The sequence below is a fragment of the Enhydra lutris genome, unplaced genomic scaffold, assembly GCF_002288905.1.
Source record: "Enhydra lutris kenyoni isolate GAN:26980312 unplaced genomic scaffold, ASM228890v2 scaffoldscaffold9, whole genome shotgun sequence".
In the NCBI taxonomy this organism is placed as follows: domain Eukaryota; kingdom Metazoa; phylum Chordata; class Mammalia; order Carnivora; family Mustelidae; genus Enhydra; species Enhydra lutris.
In genome coordinates, this window is record NW_019154093.1 from 74340800 (window position 1) to 74359260 (window position 18461).

Sequence of the window (18461 nt, forward strand, 5' to 3'; positions counted from 1 at the left end):
CGGACCCCCGGCCCTGAGCCCTCCGTGTTATGGATCTCAGCCTTCCTTTTGCAAGCAGGGGCTACTTCTGCCAGGCCAGGGGCCCGAGGGTGCCGATGCCCACCCCGTTGGGATGTTTGCCGCCTGGCGGGGCCGAGTGACCCAGTTTCCCCAGGGGAGAAGCTTGGCTAGCCGCTCCGCAGTCGGGCATCTGCGTGTCTCTCCTGCCCTCTGCTGGTGGCCGGGCGAGAGGCTTCGCGTCGCTGCGGGGTCGTTGACTCCCCGTCGGTGAATGTTTGCAGCAGTAACCAAATGAATGAGTGGATTGTGTGCAGTTCCAGGCTCTGTGGCCCAGAGCGAAGAGACCGGGACTAGCCTTGGCAAAACAGTGAATTCGGCAGAGCTGAATCAGCCTCCCCTTTGGCGGTCCTTTTTCTCCCTGCTGAGCGCCCTCTCCCCCATGACATGCTACCTTCTTAGGATGAACTAGAATTCCCAGACCCGGGTCAACTAGGTTCTCCCATTCCCTCACCCCCGTCCAACACACACACACACACACACACACACACACACACACACACACACACGCACACACACACACACACACCCTCATTACAGGGTCCTTTATCCCATTCCCCACTGAGTGGTCTCAAGCCTCTGCTTGAATACCTCTACTGACCAGGCACTCACAACTGTGTATTCTTTTCCACATTCTGAGAGCTATATTCAAATAATGATCTTCCTTCCTTTTTGACACCAAAGCTGCCCCTTGTCACTTGTACTCAGAGATCCAGTTCTTGCCTCTTGGATGAGGGACTCAGAAGTCTGACCTATTCACCCTGGGACAGCCTGCCACCTCCTTCAAGACAGCATTCTCGTCCCTGAGACTTCTCTCCCACCAGACACTTTCTGGGACATCCTTAATAAAAGTCTTGAACACCAAAAAGCCCAGGAGACTCTCCAGTGGGAAAATGACCCTTCAGTGGTAGAATTCTAAAAAATGGAGGTGCTTTTAGTCTGAAGACCTGAAAGTCAACAATCTGCCTACTCCTGGGAGAAGCCATGGTAACAAAATGGGACAATTCTTTCATCGCTATTGGCTCCGTGTTTTAGAGTTAGAATTTACAACAGTCTTTTACAAGCACTATCTCAGTGGACTGAAATTATTTTCATACCCATTTTAGAATGAGAAAAGTGAGACCTCAGAGAAGAAAAGTGCTGTACACGTCATCTTACAGCAGATATGAGAGAGCAGGCACCAGACCTGATCTCCTGACTCCAAGCCCACCATTCTTTCTACAAAAACCTTCATTGCAGCTACTGTCTCCTGAGAATGTAAAAAGAACCCCCAAAAAAGGCAGAAAAAAAAGTACTGAGGCCTTACTATATGCCAGACACTCTTCTAAGTGCTTCATGTGTAACTTAACACTCAGTACAACCATATAAGATATGTATTATTATTATTATTATTACTACTACTATTATTATTCCCATTTCTTCCCAGGGTTGTAAGTCAAAAATCCAGCACAGTAACCCATACGGTCCAGGTCCAGAGCTGGTACTCTTCCCCACTCCACCATACCTCTCCCTGCCTGGCCGAGTTTGGGCGCACATCTTTGTTTTTCTTCCAGGACCACGGACTGGGTGGAGAACGTTCAAGGAGAGCTCCTCCCAGGGACAGGGTGGCGAATAGGGAGAGTCCTGGAGCGGGGAAGGGAGACTGGGTGGGGACGGGGAGGATGATGTTTCCACACAAATGACTTTCAGTGGGACCTGCTCTTTGCATGGAGTAACAGGTTCTCTGAATGAAGGCGTCTAATCCAACCAGGGCGGTAAGCATACAGTAATCTCTAAGTTTAACCAGAGGCCTTGGAAAGCCAGGAAAAGCAGGAAAACCTGCTTCCTGCAACCACGGTACAAAGACAATAAAATAAATGGCAGCTGGGGCTGGGAGAGAGGCTCTCTTTGGCCTCGTAATGCAACTTGACAACAGGGACAAGGGGTCCAGATACCCTTACGCCTGACCTCAATTTGCTTTCATAGCCTGTGAACTTTTAGGAAGGAGACAAACCTGCAGTGTACAAATCTGTGAGTTCTGAGGTAATAGCATCACTGACAATAACAACCAACACTTATGGATCCCACACAGCTGGTGCAGTGGCGAACACTCATTTGTGTGTCAACTCGTTGAACTTCTATATCATTGCTTTGACCTTGGCATTAGCCCCACTGTCCCCAGGAGGAAATGAGCACACTGAGGAGTTAAAAACTTGACCGTCACCATGCTGAGAGTAGTGATCCATGTCAGAGGATGAGAACCAGACTCTCTGCTTCCAGAACCGATATTCTTTAGTGCGGTGGCGAGCCGGCCATTACTCTCATTTCAAAAATGATTGTAATCGTGTATTGAAAAATTCTTTTGTCTGAAAATTTAACTGGATCTTTAAAGGTTTCAGAGCAGCGGGTTTGTCTTGGAGCACCTTCTCAGAGACAAACTGTGCCACAGGTCAACATCCTTTACTCCCCTGGAAGTCTCTGGGTAGCTATTCTGTGCCAGGCTTTGTACTAGGCCCTGGGGGTGCTGCACGGACTTGGTCGCTGCCACGTGGAATTTACAACCTGGTAAGGCAGAGTGATAGCGGACAAAGAGTTATGTCAGTACCTGGTTCTTGAGCATGATAAGTCCAGTGGGCTTGCGTACTCTCAGAATACATCACGGGGGCAGAGACTGCCCTAGGCTGGTGGCAGAGAGGGCACACAACCTCTAGAACTTTCATGAGAAAGTTCCTCATATGAAAGAACATCTTTAATAAAATCTTAAAGAAAACAGGGGTGGGGGGTGTCGCCTGAGTGGCTCAGTGGGTTAAAGCCTCTGCCTTCAGCTCAGGTCATGATCCCAGGGTCCTGGGATCGAGCCCCACATTGGGCTCTCTGCTCAGCGGGGAGCCTGCTTCCCCATCTCTCTCTCTGCCTGCCTCTCTGCCTACTTGTGATCTCTGTCTGTCAAATAAATAAATAAAATCTTTAAAAAAAAAAAGAAAGAAAGAACATCTTTTTTTAAGATTATTTCTGAGCGAGTATAAACAATGGACATGGACTCGCATTTCATGCAGAGAAAAGACGTTCAATATGTACTTCCTACCTCTGAGAAGAAGCTCAAAGTTCTGGACATTACCAAGGAAGCTTCTGAGATGCTGCTTCTTAGGTGTCTGGAGGGGGCTGGCATGAGAGTATCTCCATCCCAGGACCGTACTGTGGCCTGGGTCTCCTTGATAAAAATGACATTTCATACACATAGATGGTGTTACCCTGAGTGATGTTGTTAGGATCCGGGGCTGTGGTGTCAGACTGACACTTGGGAGTATTTAATTCCTATAGACCTTAGTTTCTATTCTGTAAAATGGGTGAATAATAGTCTACTTCCAGGGTTAATGTGAGAAGTAAATGAGATAATCCCCCATAAAGCACTTTCCAACACACTGGGCGCATGGCAGATGCGCAACCGGTGTTAACTAGCATTAGCCTAGAACTTCAACCATGCAAAGCGATGATGTGGGGACAGCTCTGGATTTCTCTCAAGGCCCCAGGTGTAATTGGGTTTTTTTCTAAATACATTGCTTAAGTTGTCACCCTCTTTTGTTCCTCCTTTTTCTTCCTTTCCTATTTATTTTTCTACTTGGGTTATCTAACTTGACAAACCTTCAGGGAGAAAGGTCACAGACATGAAATTACTTGGTGTTTCTTATGTGAAAAGAAAAAGGGAATCAATATGGAAATTGAATTCTGTTCAGCATTCCCAATGGTTATTTATAAAATCTACCCAGAGGGAGAAACAGAGCTCTAAATAGAAAAACCACGTGGCAACTTCCGTCTAGGGGACCCCAAAGTACTTTACTTTTAATTTATTATTATCGTTGTGGAGGCTGCTGTTCAATTTCAGACATGGGGATATGGCCAGGGGAAATCCTAAGTGGGTTTTGCCCGTAACCTCTCTGGGGTCTGCGGGAGGGGTGTGGCTGTGTGTGGTCTTCAGAGCCCAAGCATACATCAAAGCCAGCTCGGTGGTGGTTTCTGGCAGTGTACTTCCCTCTCCCCAAAGCAGTAATGAAGCTACAAAGAGAATGATCCGATGGGGGTCCTGGCTCAGTGTGCCCAGGGTGTAAGAAAGCCATATCCAGCTTCCCATCCATTGCCGGAGTGCAGGAAAACAGCCCTTGTTCTCCCTGGCAGAAAGCACACTATCTTTTATCCCCTTCCTTCCACAATGGCTGGAATGCTGCCTCTCCAGGCAAAAATAATTGGTCATCATAATTACACTTGGCATTTGGGCCACACTTTATAGCCATTAATTAGTTAAATGTAGGCAGCGCCCTGTGAGACCAAGAAAGATCCTGGGCTCTGCTTTGTGTGCAGGAACAAAGGGATGGGAAGGAGGACCTAGAGCTATTGCTCAAGGCAGAGTGAGGTTGGTATCCAGGTCCTAGTCCCCCTCCAGACCCAGCACAGCAAGTTCTGGGTGGCCAGTGTAGGTTTTACCTATCCTCTCCTCCAGGAAGACAATGAGGCTGTGGTTTCCTTCTGTTATGGTAATGGAAACGAGAATCTGTACGCTCTGAGCAATCTCTACAGTCATCAGCGGCTCTGGTTAACCCATCTCCAAGCACCTCTTGAGCTTTGACTGTAAACGGCTGCGTACTTCTCTCTGTGCTGAACATCCTGGAAGAGAAGCATGCCTCTACTCCGTCCCTACCTGAGAGCATAACCTAGCTGGACAGGGTACACGAAGGAATCAGAGAGTGAGCCAAAATGGAGAGAGTGGTATGGAATGGAGTTGGCTGAAGGGCCAAAGAAAGACTTGAGGTTGAGCCTGGGAGCACCAGGAGGGTGTGCACTGGGGCTAGGATGGAAAAGGCAAGGGTCCTGGTGGCGGAAGGGGGAGACGGGGACTGGAAGGACTCGTTCCAGTTCCCAGGAGTGCTGGGGGAGGAAACCTACTGCTGTCAGTCACTGCAGAGGGTCCCTCAGTCCCTCATGATCTTGCCCAAGATCATGCTCCTGCCCATGTGGCCTAACGACAGAACAGTGCAGAAATGCCAAGACCCAGCCTCTCAGCCCATCTTGGGACAACTCTGAAGGCCACTAACTATCGTGCCATTTTAACTCCAGAGCTCCCCATGGGGTCGGCCCTGGCTACTGCTGGGTCTGATGGCGGCTCTGTTATGCCCCAATAATGGGTCTGTGATTAAAGGAGCGAGACTGATACAAAGCGAAGGTCAAGCAAAGCTTTATTTCGCGCCAAGCATCAAGAATCTAACCGAACATTCGGGGACGCACCTCTTACAAGAGAGGGCGACCCTTCTCTGTTCCGTAGACTAGCTTTTAGGGGCAAAGGCCATGCGGTCGGGCCTGGCCACGCACAGGTGGCCAATGAGATTGTAACACACACAGGAAACTCCACAGTGATGCTAGGTGACCAATTGAGTTACAATTTACCCTAGTAGACATTTGATTTAGCCTATCACACCTTGGTTAGGATTGGCGCCCAAAAGGCTCCCAAAGGGCGGGGCCCATACTCCTTGGTAACCAGGGAGACGGTATGCATCCCCCAACTGATTGGATGTCTCCACCTGGCCTGACCCACCCTTGTATCTGGGCTTTGTTACCTGAAGCTGGTTTCCAGGACTTGTCTCCCAAGTAAATCCCCTGAGGGAAGGGGGAGCAGGGACAGTTTCTAAATAGGTCCTTACTGGCTCCATCTCTTCTTCTTCCCAATCCTCGTTCCTTCTCCTCCCTTCGGCAGGTGTCCATCTCAGAGTCACTCCTGGAGAAACCCCCTGCGCACTAAATTATTCTATCTCGGAGTTCAGTTTCCAGGGGAAAGTGGCAGAAAGTGAGATGAGTGGATTTCCATCAGAGGCCACTGCAGAATGTGGAGGAGGAAAGTGGGGTGTGGGATCTGGGTAAGACTAACCAGGTTGGGGGGGCACCTGGGTGGCTCAGTGGGTTAAAGCCTCTGCCTTTGGCTCAGGTCATGATCCCAGGGTCCTGGGATCGAGCTCTGCATCAGGCTCTCTGCTTGGCAGGGAGCCTGCTTCCTCCTCTCTGCCTCCCTCTCTGCCTACTTGTGATCCCTGCCTGTCAAATGAATAAATAAAATCTAAAAAAAAAAACCAACAACTAACCAGGTTGGGATAGGTAAATGGGTAGAGGAGCAAGAGCAGTGATGGGGATGAGGAGAGCAGCAGGGGTCAAGACGCGAGGAGGAGCTGGACGGGTTGATGGCAGGCGACGGAGAGAATCAGAGAGCCAACGTGAAGAAGGAAGGAAAGACAGGAGTGGATAGCCAGTTATTTTTAGAGAAAGAAAAGGCAAAGATAAAAGATTGAGTCTATGTGTTTTTTTAGGTTATCACATGACAAAATAATAAGATTATTGAGATGGAGGGTTTTGTGATAAATTGTTTTAGACTTGAGTTTGAGTTGACAAAAGACTTTCGAGTGGAGATATCTTGTGGGCCATTCAGTTTCTAAAACAGGAGTCAGGGGCGCCTGGGTGGCTTAGTCAGCTAAAGCGTCTGCCTTTGGCTCAGGTCATGATCTCGGGTTCCTGGGATGGAGCCACACATCGGGCTCCCTGCTCAGTGGACAGTCTGCTTCTTCCTCTGCCTGCCGCTCCCCCTGCTTGTGCTTGCTCTCTCTCTCTCTCTGACTGTTTCTCAAATAAATAAACAAAACCTTAAAAAATTAAATTAAAATAAAACAAAACAGGAATAAGCAGGTCAGGACAGAAAAGGTGAGCTTGGGAGCTATGTCAGACTGTAGCTTCCAGACACGGCCACAGTATCTCCCATCCCACATGCTCTTCTATGCTGGGACCTGACCACTGCCCCCATCAAGAGGTGAAGACTAATTCCCCTCCCCTTGAATCTGGGCAGGCTTGCTCTTAGGCTCTGCTCTAAGAGTAAGAAGGTAGAAGTGAGGCTGTGTATCTTCTGGGCGTGAGTCAGAAAAGGCCATGCGGCTTCTGCCTGTTTCTCTTGCAGTGAAGCCTCATACCATGAAGGATGTCAGGCTGCCCTCAGACTGCTCTGCCGGGGAGGTGGTGTGTAGTGATGTTGGCCCATGTCAAATGCTAGCCATGTCAATGACCCACTGTGGGTACGCGGTCCCAAGGAGGTGACTAAAGCCTCAGCCAACAACCGACGGAAACAACATAGGAAATTTCAAGCTTCAGTTGCCCAGGGTTGCCCTTCTCAAATTCCTGATCTGCTATTGTTCCAAGCTGTTAATCCGGGGTCATTTGTAATGTAGCAACAGGGAGGGGAACAGGAGTCATCAGTGCTGGGGAGAAGAGGGTCTCATCACAGTGTCCTGCAGCGTAAATTCCCGTCCTCCAATCCAGGTCTACCCCCTGCATCCCATCTCACCTTCCCCTACCCTACCACCAGTCACCTTCCACCAGATGGCCAGGGAGCCTTTGCAAATGGTTCCCGGGAAAGCTGATCAAATTGCTTCCCATCTTGAAAACCTTCCCGGGTTCCAAACAGCCTACAAAGGTCTCAAATTTCAGGATGTACTATTTGGCGGTGTGGTGGTTAATTGTAACGACCATAGCACTCCCGGGACTTGTGGTCAAACATTATTCTGGGTGTGTATAAGGGTGTTTCTGGAGGAGATTAACATTTAAATCAGTAGACTGAGGAAAGCAGATTGCCTCCCCACCACCGTTTGAGTGGCCCTTATTCTATCAGTTCAAGATCTGAATAGAATGAAAAGGTTGAGTAAAAAGCCGGTCTCCTGCCTGGCTCATAGAACTGGGAGGGTGGTTTTTCCTGCCTTCTGACTTGAACTGAAAAGTTGGCTCTTTGGCTCATTCAGATCTCCCAAAATCTGAATGTGGATCTTGGGAGTTGTCTGTATTTATGTCTCTATCTATATATATCCTAGTGGTTCTGTTTTCTTTGGAGAACACTGACTAATATGGGTAGGGCACAGGAATGTGCCCTTTAAAATGAGACCCTTTAAAATGAGACCCACCCACCCCCTAAGGGTGCTGGGTGTCCAGTGAACTGGGCTACCGACTCCTGATTTTGGCTCAAGTCCTGATCTCCTGGTCAGGTCCTGATCTCAGGGTTCTGGGATCAAGCCCCACAGTGGGCTCTCTGCCCAGCAGGGAGTCTGCTTGTCCCTCTTCTTCTGCTCCGCCCCCTGCTCTCACTTTCTCTAAAGAAATAAACAAACAAATAATAAATATCTAAAAAAAAAAAAGAGAGAGAGAGAGAGAGACCCCCCCCCACCCCCGCCTCCAGGCAATTTTGATTCTGACCCTGGTTGACAACCCTTGCCTACAGGATACAATCCTTGGCAACCCAATATTCTGCTTCCCCTTCTGTTAAAGGGGAAGATTTTTTCAGAAAAATCTCACCAGTACCCTCAAGAAGACAGTGGCTTTGTTGAGAACCTCTGTATCTTCTATATTTCTCTACCAGCTTTGCTAGTTCGAGCCTCAATTTTTGTAATTTGTATTATGAAAACAATAATTTTATTCTTGTTGAGCTATAAATGTATAAAATTGAACATGTAAATTAATAATTTACATAATGTGGTTTTAAATATGCATGTGCCTAAAATTTATCAGATAAATAATAACAGTAGGAAAAAAGATCTCTTTCGGGGCGCCTGGGTGGCTCAGTGGTTTAAGCCTCTGCCTTCAGCTCGGGTCATGATCTCGGGGTCCTGGGATCGAGCCCCACATCGGGCTCTCTGCTCAGCGGGGAGCCTGCTTCTCCCTCTCTCTCTGCCTGCCTCTCTGCCTCCTTGTGATCTGTCTCTGTGTCAGGGAAATAAATAAAATCTTTAAAAAAAAAAAAAAAGATCTCTTTCAGGTAAGCATTATCCCCATCCCCACCCCTTCCGTACCCCCAGAGAATCTGATATTCTGCCCCACTGAGTTGAAAATTACTGCTGTAGCCAGTAGGGCTCCCTGAAGACCCCCCTATTCATACTAAGCGCTCCATCTGGAAGGTTTTGTGTTTCTGTGACAATATCTATTAAAGATTTAGCATGTGCCAGACACTGTGTAATGTACCATATTCCCCTTCCACAGTTGATTGTTTCTCTGGGGCCACAGACCCTGAGTTTGTACGTCTGTTGTAGCCTTGTCATTCCCTCATCCTCTAGGCTCTCCATCAGTGCTCTCTGCCCCTCCTCAGATCAAGACTGTATTTTGTTCATCTTTGTATCTCAGTCACTGGCATGGTGCCCAGTATCCAGTAGGAACTCAATTAATGTTGATGAATGACTTAATAAATGAATGATGATAGCCCGGTGTCTGGCACATCGCAGATGATCAATAAATATTGGTTAAATGCAATTGAATTGAAAGTGCAGGCCACAGAAACAAGCGCAGAGAGGCTCTCTAGAAGGAGGCTTGGGGAGCACTGTCAGAGAGATACCGAAAGATCGAGGAGGGTGAACACTGGTGAGAAAAATGAAAACACTGGATTTGACAAAAAGGAGGTTAATGTTAAATCCTAGAATAAATAGTGGTTGACAAAATGTTTATCACAAAACCAACAAGGGAAGATCAGTATTTATTTACCCTTGGTATGTTAGTGGTATCTCTTTGATGAAGTTCTTGAACCTAGGTGAGGTTCGGAGGGGTGAGGTTCGGAGCCGACAGCTAAGAAAGAATTCTTAAGACGTCTTTGGTGCAAAAATGTGGTTTATTAGAGCACGGGGACAGGACCCATGGGCAGACGGAGATGCTGCGCCGGGCATGTGAGGAGTGGCTGGTTATATACACAGGAGTTGGGTAGGTGAGGACAAAGGGGTGTTCAGAAGGGCTATTGGGGTAAAGAAGACTGTCAGGATATTGAAGGCCTGGTTACTATCAAGCCAAGGCCGCTTTCCCTCTAATGAGGCACTAACATAAAGACAATTGGGAGTCTCCTGGTGGAATGTTACATTCCTGCTATCAAGCGTCCTTGTTAGTGAGATTTAGGTTTAAAAGAAATTTAACTTTATTTACTTTTCCTTCTACCTCAGCCTCCTTCAGTTTTTATGGAGGGGAGGGTGACATTAGGGCTTGAGGAACTGAGTTATGTGCCTCTGGAAATTGGGCTATTGATAAGGTAACTTTGTTGGAAATCTCAAGGACATTTGTAAATCAAGGGAGACTCTGTCTTGCAGGATTGTGATCTCTGCAAGTTAACTATTTGTTTCTCGTTTATGGCAGTCAGGGGTGCCTGAGGAATGTGACACATATTACTGAGGGGAGTGGGTGGAGAGGGGGTGCAAGGTGCCAGCTTTTGCTTTGTTTTCAGCCAGACTCCTGCTCCCTCATCATCTTTAAATCTCATTACTGGGTGATATCCTTTGACCCCTGTGGTTTATGATGCCATCGTCCTTGCTAATTAGCTAGTTAAAATACCCATACATTTTGAATCACTATGCCCCTACACCCAAAACTAATATAACATTGTGTATCAAATAAGACTTCAATAAGCAAATGTAGCCTTCCAGTAGCTATCAAAGCTCACAAAGCTTCCGTTCACACCCCAGTTTTAAGTTTCATCTTATGATTATCCTTTCTATTAAAAGATGGGACCACTAGCTGACCTGTGATCTCTCCAGAGACTTCCTCTCTCCATTCTTTCCTCGAACAAGTACTTATTGTGGTACAAGTTCTGCTGAGTAGAGTCCATTCTTCCACTAATGATACAGCTTCTATTCATAGAGATTGTTTGTGCTTGTGGCTTTATTTTTAAAATCTTAAATCCTAGACTTGCCAGAGCAGCTTCACTCCTGGGAAATTCCTCTTAGGAACCATTTAGAACTCTTCCTGCCGTTTGCTGACTGCAGAAACAGCAGTTGCATGGCTATCCAGGAGCTCTCCCTCGAGTAGAAATGCTGCCCAGAGTGTGTCCTAGAGGACCCTGGTTTACATTCTGTGGTCCGAGTTGAACGTTCAAGTTGAGGGCTTGTCTATAGGACCTGCCAGAGTCCTTTATATGCAAAGACACACAGGGGAGAGGTAGAGCCTTGGGTAATATGGTTTAAAGTGTTTACTAAACTCATTTCACTTTTTTTCCTTAGGACCACTTCATGGGATATTGGGCAATACTTCCGAAGATTATGTTCACTCATTCACTCCACAAAAAACTGTGCGTGTGTGTACCAGTTATGTGCCTTGCGACGTGCTGAGAACTGGACACAAAACGGTAAGTAACCGGACACACAGGCCTGTCCTTATGAAGACTTGGGGGAGACAGACATGAATCAAAGACACTAAATTGCATATCAAATAATCACAACAGATGTAACTGTGACAGGTGCGATGAAGGAAATACACATCACATGGCCAGATTGGGAGAGGAAACCGAAGGGACCCTATGAAAGAAAAAGCTGGGTTTTTTTTTTTGTTGTTTTCCTTTGCTTCTTTCCCTGCTTCTGTTGTTGCTAGAAACTGCACCCCTATCTTACACACAGTTTAATGAAGGTCCACCTTGTAAAGGTCAAGGAGCTAATGATGTCTTTGGAAACTTCCAGCAGGATAGATAGATAGCATCTAAGGAGTGACCAGGTGAGGTCTTCACGAACGTTCTCCAAGACCACTGACTCCAAACACTTTGATGCTAAGACCCTTGACTCCAAGGCATAAATGACTTATGGAGGACACCTGAGCACTTGTTCTTGTTTGATCGGTTCTTGGATGCCTAAGAGACACATCCTATCATCCTCAATAAAAACGTCAGACCCCTGAACAAAGATAAGACTCAGGTTTTTCCTTTCCAACTCTCTCAAACACTGTCTGTATCTGCTTTCTCTATGTCTTCAGTCAACTCTTCTCTCATTTCCTCTTGGCTCTTGTTTGATTTCCACCCTGTATTAAGCCAAAGACCCTCCTGGTCCTCAGACCCATCCTACCTGCATCACCATGAGATCCTAGAATAGGGAACCTCAGCCTGGTCAAGGAAGGCTTCCCCGAGGAGGTGACCTGGAGCTGGTACTGAAGTATGAGTAGGAGTTCACATAGTGATGAGAATGGAGAGGAGCACATATCCTGGGATGGTAAGCATTCAGTAAGTGTGTGGGACAGAAGAAGGCCAGTAGGGGATGAGTCTAAACTGGTAGAAAAGGCCAAACCAAACAGGGTCTTCTAGGCCATATTAGGGATTTTTGTCTTTATCTGAGGAGCAATGGAAGCTATCAGATTTGTGTTTCAAGGGATGCCTGGGTGGCTCAGCAGGTTAAGCTTCAGCTCAGGTCATGATCCCAGGGTCCTGGGATGAATCCCACTTTGGGCTCCTTACTCAGCGGGGAGCCTGCTTCTCCCTCTGCCTGCTGCTCCCCCTGCTTGTGTGCACACGCTCTCTCTCTCTCTCTGACAAATAAATAAATAAAATCTTCAGAAAAAAAAAAAAAGATTTGTATTTCAAGCTGCTGAGTGGAGAGATGATTGGCCATGGGCCAGAGTGGATCTAGGTGGACAGTTTAGAAGGCCACCGAAGTGGTCTCAGGTGATGGTGGTGGAAGAGATGCTGAAAAGAATTCACTCTCAGGCCTGGATCAAGTTCCCCTTCTCCTACAAAAGCAGCTGAACCCACAGAGCTGGCTTTCCAAAAACACACAGAGAGCCATTACTTCACCAGAAATCTCCTCTCTGAACCTGAGAGACTGGGCTGGCGAAGGGGTATTCTGCCCTCACCTCTATTCATTCCCTCAAAGCACTGTATGGAAACATTTGTCTTGGGAATAGAGATGCGCTCTGCAGCCTCTTCCCTGGGATCCAGAGAGAGTCCCAGGGCCCTTTTTCCAGTGTAGAACCCATGTTCTTTGGGGACTGTCCTTTACCCTATGTGACTACAGGTTTGAGTCTAGATATCTGGGAATTTCAACGCTGGGAGGGATCTTGGAGATCATTTCACCCTGACCTGTTGCAAGGATTCCTCCTACATATCTGAAGATGATTCAAACAAAAGTCAATTCATTCTACCCCCAATTACACTAATGATTAAGATCCCAGATATAGCTTTCTCAACCTGCGGCACCCCCCCAACCTCTGGGGTCTTTAGAAGTTTAAATACCATCTCATGAACACCCAGAATAATTGCTCACATACTCATAATACACATACCACCTCATTTGCTCACAATAGTTTCAATTGACAGAGAGGTTAAGTAAGTGTCCAAAGTTACACAGTAGGGAAATTGAGGGTTGGCGCCCTTTAAAAAACAGCGTTTGGAACCTAATCAGAATTTTACACTGTGCATTCTGTATTGCCTGGAATTTTACAATGAACACATATAACTCTCCCGAGTCTGCACTGAGCACTCCCATCATGAAACTTTTACACTTAACTCTTTAAATTTTATATTTTAACAATTCACAGATTAAGTGTTCCTGATTTTTGTCCCCATCCAAGCAAATTCCATTGTGTCATCCAATTCTCCCCATATTTTCACTGTGCTAGGCACAAGGAACATGCTTTTATTTTTTTTTAAAGATTTTATTTATCTGACAGAGAAAGATCACAAGTAGGCAGAGAGGCAGGCAGAGAGAGAGGAGGAAGCAGGCTCCCCGCTGAGCAGAGAGCCTGATGCGAGGCTCGATCCCAGGACCCTGAGATCATGACCTGAGCCAAAGGCAGAGGCTTAACCCACTGAGCCACCCAGGCTCCCCAAGGAACATGCTTTTAAAACAAAATGGACTGAGTGATAGTTAAAAGACCTCATAATTTTCAAAAAGTCATGTAAAGACTGTTTATGCTCATGCTATGTACACACAAACATTCGCAGAAGCCCATTATTTCCACTAGATGATTTACGGCTGTGTTGAGGGACTGGGTTTCTCCCCCAAAGTTGATCTCTTCTTGCTAACAGTGGGCTCACAGAGATGGCCTATGAGGTGTCAGGAGTTAACTGCATTTGTGTGAGAAACATTAAGTACTAAATACACCAGGACACATATGAATCTTTTTGTCCAACTGAAACACCATTGGTGACAGAACCATTCATGTTCCCTTGGCTTTGTAACCACACTTGTCTTTATAGGTGGGTTGCATAGGACATGCAAGAGATAGAAGACCGTAGGGAACCGACTGGAAACTTCACCCAACACCGGCAGGACCATGAGGATTTTGCCCAACATCCAATAAGGTACAGCAAATCAGGCTTTAACTGCCTCTGACTTTGGAAGCTTTGTACAGTCATTGACGCCTAATTTTGTCTCTACACTGCCTACAATCAAATGAAATGCTCTCTTCCGGTTGCTGTGAACTACAGAGTTTAAAGCACCATTCTTAACGCTGGCAGATAATAACAGTTACCATATATTTTCCCATTACAGTACTGACCTATGGAATTGTTTATGCCACTTGTTACAAAATTTTCCCCTCAAAGTGTTTTTCCTGTTCCTAGCAAAGGAGGGGAGAATGGCTATCAGTCAGGCAACCAGGTGTGTTACTTATAATATGAAGCATGACTTCAGATCAAACGTTTTTCAGAGACTGGGAAAGACACAAACTCTTCCAGTGTACACATATTATTCTTCTTAAATATTTAAAATATATATTGGGCCTTTAAAACTCAGTTTCCTTACTGTGAAAGGAGAGCATGAGCCTGTCCATCTCCTGGGGTTATCGTGAGGGTGACAGGAGTTAACGTGAGGGAGGTTTTAGCAGAGTCCCTGCTAATGTAGTATGTGCTCAACAAACGCTGGCTTTGGTTTTTATTATCTATTTGTGAATGGGTTACGTAATAGGACTTACTTGTTTGGATTTCTACTTTTGGTAAGGAGAGGCAGCTGCCGGAGGTCTGCGTCATTTCCAGCAACCTAGTGCCTAAGGGATACAGTGGAAAGCGCCCCACAGTGGCCATCAGTGGACCTGCTTCTGTCCCAATCCCTGCCGTTTATGGGCCAGACTACTGAGAAGGTCACAGAGCAAAGAACTGTAGGATTTTGTGGGAGGTAGGTTCTGTCTAGAGGAGCTAGAACTCCAGAATGGTGCCCCTGCTCCTTTTTGCTTTGATTCTACTGCCTCCTTCTTTAAAACAAATCAGACCCAAACTACCACCAGCAGCAACAACTATAATTAGCCTGAGTCTTAAGTTTCCTAATCTGCAATTACAATCATATTTGTCCTAACTCATATGATTACTATGAGGACCAAATTGGATAATGCAAATGAAATCGTGAAATGACAGGTTTTAACTGAATCCTACTCCGCACCACAAGCTGGGCATGCATCACGTCATGTAACTCACCCACGAGGTAGTAGAAGAGACTGCTGGTTGACCCTAATGTCTACTCTCCCCCTTTTCCTTAGCAATAAGAGCTCCGATTTTTAGCCTGGCTAAACTAAATAGAGAATACACTTCCCAGCCTTCTGTGCTGCTAAGTGTGGCTATATGTCTACGTTCTGACCACTGAGAGAGAAGTGGAATTTTAGTGAATTATTTCCAAGTAGCGTCTTACAAGGAGAAGGACATGCTGTTGTTCCTCCCTCCTTCTTCCATGCTGCTTGACTGGAATACTTATGTAGTGGCTGGAACTTGAAAAGCCATATCAGATCATGAGGCAGCATAAGGGCAATAAAATGGAAGGAAATGATACATTTCTTGAAAGTTTTCTGAAGTACTTATTATGAGCTAGAGTTATTAGCATGCCCTTTCCAACCTTAACTATTTCAGCACGTGCTGCTGAGATCAAAGGGATTATCTTGATAACCATAGCGTAATGATCAAACTCAGGAAATATAACATCGAAACATTATTAGTAGCTAATTCACAATACATATTCAGATTTCATTACTTGTCCTTGTATTCTCCATTATGGCTTCTGCCATTTAAGATATAATGTGGAGTCATGCATTGACTTTATTGTCACCGTTCCTGAACTTCCTTTACTTTGGAAGAAATTTAACATCTACTCATGATTAAAAACTTTTAGCAAACTAGGATAACAAAAAGTAAACAGACAAAACATGTAATAAACATCATCCTAAATGGACAAACATTGGAAGCATTCCCTTTAAAATCAGGAATAAAATAGGAGTGCTCACTATCATTCTACTTAACATTGTGTCCAAGATTCTAGTTAGCAAAATAAGGCCTGAAAAATTTTAAATTATAAGGATTAGAAAGGAAGAAATACTCTTATTATCTGCAGACAACATGACTGTGTGCCGAGAAAACTCAGCGTGTTCTACGTGCTAAATTAATAAAAACAGGGCGGCTTAGCAAGTGGCTGCAATTCAAGTCACGGATGACAAACTGAAAGCGTAACTTTAAAAAAGACACTATCAACACCAACAACCCATAATAAAAAACATGCAAAGGTACTGATAAAACTACAAAAACTTTGTCAATGGAAATTAAATAAGATCTAATTAAATGAGAAGATACCCCTGTTCACCGAAAGGAAGACTTTATTATGTAACAATGTTACCTTTCCCTAAATGAATCCATAGATTTAATGAAGCCCCAATCATAGACAGATATTCATGGAGCTTGATGAACTGGCTCTAAAATGTATAAGACAAACAAAATTTTAATATAGGTGAAAATATTGGCAGCAGGATTAGAGGAAGTGAAGAGGATTTCTTAGGCAAGATACAAAAAGTGCTAACAACAAATTAATGAAAAGATAAGCTGTGAACTAGAAAAAGATGTTTGCCATATATCTATTCTACAGAATACTGGAATCAAGAATATATGAAAAACCCCTACACCTGATAAGAAAGATCTAATTCAGCAGAGGAGCAGAAGACATGAACAGATATTTCATAGATGAAGAAACATATGGCCAGGAAACTTAAAAAGCCATTCACAACATCATTGTAATTGGGAGAAATAAAACATCAAAACCACAGAGGGATACTAATTGACACCCATTTGTTTGGAAAAAAAAAAAAGTTATAAAATGCCAGTGACATGGATTAACAAGACCTCTTATACATTGCTGGCAAGGATATAAATTGATAAAAAAGAAAACTTTAGAATACAATTTGGCATTTTCTTATAAAATTGACCATTAAATATTCCCTTTATTCTGGTAGTTCTCTTCCTACGTATCCTCTACCCACCACCTCCCTATCTTATCCCAAAGAAATTTTTGCATGTGTGCCTCAAGACACACGAATAAGAACCTTCATAGTAGCACTGTTCAAAATAGCACAAAAACAGAAAATGGCCCACAGGTTCATCAGAGGAGGAATGGACATACAAGTGGTGGTATATTCAATACAATGGAATATTTTACAGTAATGGAAATAAACATAGCTACATATGATAACATGAAAGAATCATAGTAACATTAGGAATGAAAAATGCAAGTCTCAGAAGATTACAAATATTATATTGTTCAAATATAAATTTGTATAAAGTTAAAAAACAAGCAAAAATACTAAGAACACGCATGCCCATGCACGCATGCACACACACGCTTTTAAAAATTCCTTCAAAAATTCTTTAAAGTTCTTGGGGCACCTAGGTGGCGCAGTTGGTTAAGCGTCCGACTCTTGGTTTTGGATCAGGTCTGATCTCAGGGTCGTGAGATTGAGCCCTACACTGGGCTCCATACTCAGCGGGAAGTCTGCTTGAGATTCTTTCTCTTTGCTCCTCCTGCCTGTGTTCTTTTTCTCTCTTTCTAGAATAAATAAATAAATCTTAAAAGAATAAAACATCTTTTAAAGTTCTTAAAACCAATCAAAACAAGAAATTATTAAACACCAGATTCAGGATAGTAGTTACCTATGAGAGTAGGCAGTGGATAAGGAATAAGGATAAGGTATTTAGGTAGATGTAAATTACCAGCAACATTCTATTTCTTGGATTGAGTGGTAGTTTCAGGGGTATTCACAGGTTGTTGATAAGGAGATGAAAAGCTCTTTCATCTCTTTGGGTGGGCCACTGATGATTATGTATCATGAACTGAGGATTATGATTACTCCAATTTTATGTACCCAAATTCAAAAAGAAAATATATTAGTAACAGCAAACATATTTGTAGTGCTTACCATGTACCTGGCACTGTTCTAAGATCTTTATGTGTTTTAACCCATTTAGTCCTCCCAGTGAAGATCCTAGGATTATTCCCATTTTATGGATGAGAAAATGAAGGCCTAGAGAGATTAACAGTAACTCTTCTGCCCACGGCAGAGCTGGGATTTAGTCCACACTGGCTGGTTCCAGCGTCCATGCTCTTCGCCACTGCCCTATAAGACGTCTAAATATATGAAAGAGATAATCATATAAGGGCATAGTTATGCAGGAGAAGTTATAGTAGAGTGCTTTCTGTAACAATGTTAAAAGGGTGAACCACGTACAGAGCTCTGTGAGTATACTAAAAACCATGGAGTTCTATACTTTAAATGGGTGAAATTTATGGTATGTAAATTATATCTTAATAAAGCTGTTAAAAATAAAGGCTACAGACCAAAATAAGCAAGTGATTTAATAATGCAAGCTAGAGGGGCACCTG